Source organism: Priapulus caudatus, unplaced genomic scaffold, assembly GCF_000485595.1.
Source record: "Priapulus caudatus unplaced genomic scaffold, Priapulus_caudatus-5.0.1 Scaffold990, whole genome shotgun sequence".
Classification (NCBI taxonomy): Eukaryota; Metazoa; Priapulida; class Priapulimorpha; order Priapulimorphida; family Priapulidae; genus Priapulus; species Priapulus caudatus.
Genome location: NW_014578051.1, coordinates 70,420 through 73,984, shown reverse-complemented (window position 1 = coordinate 73,984; position 3,565 = coordinate 70,420). Strand labels below are relative to the sequence as shown.

The 3,565-nt window shown below is 40.7% G+C and overlaps 1 long non-coding RNA gene across 1 annotated transcript in view; it reads left to right on the top strand.

Annotated features, from left to right (window-relative positions):
• The window catches only part of LOC106814851, a 20,065-nt gene extending 17,565 nt beyond the window's left edge, over positions 1-2,500 (top strand). The window contains exons 2-3 of the long non-coding RNA XR_001394671.1: positions 49-114; positions 2,037-2,500. This is a non-coding gene — a long non-coding RNA (uncharacterized LOC106814851). The remainder of the gene's footprint in view (positions 1-48; positions 115-2,036) is intronic.
• Positions 2,501-3,565: the final 1,065 nt, after the last annotated feature.

Genomic DNA, 3,565 nt, shown 5'->3' with positions numbered 1-3,565 from the left:
CACATCCACTATTAAGTTAGTAAAATGTGTATTTCTGTACATTTTCAGACTGAGGCACAATGCCGAGGAGGAGGATGTTGCGGGTCCAGCCGGCAACGCAGCAGGTCGTGCACTGTAAGTGTAACTATATTTACTACCAGAGAGCAAACTGCCAAACTAACGCTGAGAGGGTCTATGTCCCCCAGGGTACTGCCGGAACGTACCCTGGGTACGGTCTGGTGTACCGGAACGTACCCTGGTACTATCTAATATGCCGGACCGTACCTCGCCTACTCCACTAACGAGTCTAGGGAGTCGCCTACGCCCAGTGGCGCCCGCAGATAGAAGCACTGGAAGCACAGTGCTTCCAGTAAAGTTTGGGTTTAAAAATTTTGTTCCTAAATCTCTCTCGCAAGACTCACCAGATTGCATCTCCAGACGTCTATCATTCACAAATTTTCAGGGGGGCATGCCCCCAGACCCCCCTAGCATGCAGCGCGCCTACGGCGCTTGCTCTTGTTATTATCACTGAGGATTTTATCCTTCTGTGCTTCTACTTTCTTAAGACCTGTGGGCGCCAGTGCCTACGCCTACTCCCTAACCCTAACCATATCAAATAGTTACCAGGGTACGTTCCGGTATACCGGACCGTACCCAGGGTTTATTTGCCACTAGATGGCAGCAGGCAATATGTTGTCCGGGTCAAGGAGATCAAGGATATAGAGATAAGACGTTGGTCCAGATATTGTTCAAATGTTGGTGATAGTGGCGCCCCCATGTGAAGAGTTTGTTCTTAGCTTGCATGATTAGGTTGTCATAGTGTGCGTGCGTGCGTGCGTGCGTGCGTGCGTGCAATTTGTGCGAGGCAGGGATGTGAATTTTCAGTGCCAGAACCATTTTTAATATAATTTGTTTACATATTGGTAATTTAAGACTATATATATGTGTGGGGATTGCATTATTTATAATTAATATAATATGTACACACTATTTGTTGTCACAATGTTTTTGTTCATTCATGGTTTGAAGTTAGCCCATGCATAGGAATAGGACATGCTTGTATAGTGGCGCCACCTGTGTTGTTAGCAATCAGTAATCTACGTTTAAAAAATATTTCTAGTAAAATGTTGGACCACATTTTTGCTTGAATATTTTAAACCTACATTAGCGGGGGAACAATCTCTGGAATTTTGTTGTCTTTTTAATATTACATGTAACAAATCCTAGTTCTACGATATTGATTTGGACTGAGCGAGGCATTCATATAGGTCGTGTCTGACATATTTTAAATTTTACATGCAGCTTTGCTAGGATTTATTATTGGAGCATGATGATTGTCCAAACTTTGTGATTCCCTTGTAAAATCATATTCGTCATCCTATTTAGCCAATAATATTTTCTTTGTCTAATCTCATCAATCTTTATATGTAATCGTCGCGCTGTTTCTGTGCTTGCTGCTTGTGGCTTTCCTTGGATTACTGACTTCGTGCGTGCAGATTTTGGGTGACTTAATTTGGCTTATATTATTTTTCCCATTATTATTAACCATTTTATTTATTATTTATTCAACTAATAACCAGTTCTTCTCTTAATTTCTCCATGAAAGGTAACATAATGGTTTCTCATTTCATGAAATGACATTAAAATTTCCGAACTAGTACAGTGGTGGGTCAATTTTGTCATTGGATATTTGTACAATATCCACAGTTTTTCATATTATGATATTTTAAAGTAAAATTTATTCCAGCCTCAAAACCTCAGAGCTAATACAGTGACATGCTATTTTTTTTATTGAAAATATGCACAGGGAGGTGCTACAAATTTATATTATGATATTCCAAACTAAAATTCATTCCAGCTTCAAATTTTAAAACTATACTCATTTAAATGAGAATATTTTTCTATTCTATCTTCTATTCTGTATGCTATTCTTTGATTCTATCTTATATTTTTATTTTTTTATTTATTTTCTGTGTGAGCCTCTACCAGTAAGCATGCAGTGTAAGTTGGCGGGAAACTTTGAAACATCTAATCTAACTGCTAAATGACCTTTTCAGTAACACTCGTCCAGTGGCGTAGTAAGAAGGAGAGCTTGTTGCTGTCTTCACCAGACGTTAGCTTACCAGATCTGTGCTGCACTCGAAGCACCATTGCTGGAGTTTATTGAATGCCACAGTTGAGGGTGAGTCACAAGTTTTTTTTGACAAATTTACTTGTTTTTTTGATAGATGAGTGCTGGAAATTGCTAATGTTGTTCAACCTACATTTCCTCCTGTTCCCTACATCCAATAACGAACCAAGTATATTCCTGTCCTTTCCTCTTCCTATACTGTCAACAAATTTATCTACAAACAAAGCAGAGTAACAAGGTTGAATCTATAAGCTAGTATTATACTATATAGTGCTTTCTGTGGGGCATGGGGGGCATTGCAATAGTGTTTTGTTTTGGTCGTAACATTTTTCAGCCATATGAAAATTTACATGAGTAAATTACTAAATTTGTCGTTGTTGTTGATGTACTTTGATTCCAGCGAACAATAAAAGGCCACAAATGTCAAGCATTAATGTGATGCAATGTGTAATATACTCGTATAATAATAAATAAATGTGAACCCATAAATTAACATGAATTTGCTTTTTATTTTACATGTATTGTTTATAAAAAATGGCGGTGTGCCGCGACAAACACATATCGCAGCCCGCCACAACTTTTTTCCTGTTTTTGCGCACTGCAAAAAAACGGCGATGGACCTATGGCATGGCATGGGATGCGATGGGATGGGATGGCATGGCATGGCATGGCATGGCATGGGATGGGATGGGATGGGATGGCATGGAATGGGATGGATGCATGGATAGATAGTTAGATTTTTTGGGGTATTTTCCTTTTAACCAAGCGGTCACCAGCTGAGTAACTCCACTGATTTCCCCGGGCAACGCTGGGTATCCCGCTAGTATAGAGATTAGATGTTGGTCCAGATATTGTTCAAATGTCGGTGATAGTGGCGCCCCCGTGTGAAGAGTTTTCTCTCAGCTTGATTAGGTTGTCATAGTATGCGTGCGTGCATGCATACGTGCAATTTGTGCGAGGCAGGGGTGTGAACCCGCTAGAGATCAGCTGTGCTGGCATCTTTCTCTCATTTTCTCTTTCTCTCCCTTTTTTCTTTTGCACGCTCTCTCTCGCTCTTTCTTTGGCGAGCTTTCTTGCTCTCTTCTTTATTTTGCGCGCTCTCTCCCTTTCTTTTGTGCTCTCTCTCTCTCCCTTCTTTATTTTGCGAGGTCTCTCTCTTTCTTTCACTCTATCTCCCTCTCCCTGTCTTGTTCTCACTTTGCCTTCTCTCATTCTCTCTCTCTCCTCTCTATCTCTCTCGCCCTTCTTTCTTTCGCGCTCTTTCTCTCCCATCTGCTTTTGCGTGCACTCTCTCTCCCTCTCCTCTTTCTCACTTTCTCTCTCCCTCTCCTCTTTCTCTCACTTTCTCTCTCTCTCTCTCCCTTCCTCCCTCCATCCCTAGGTTATTTTTTTTAATGCAAAACTACACAGCTGTGCAACACACGTAGATGTTATTGAGTGTATGGACGAGTTCAC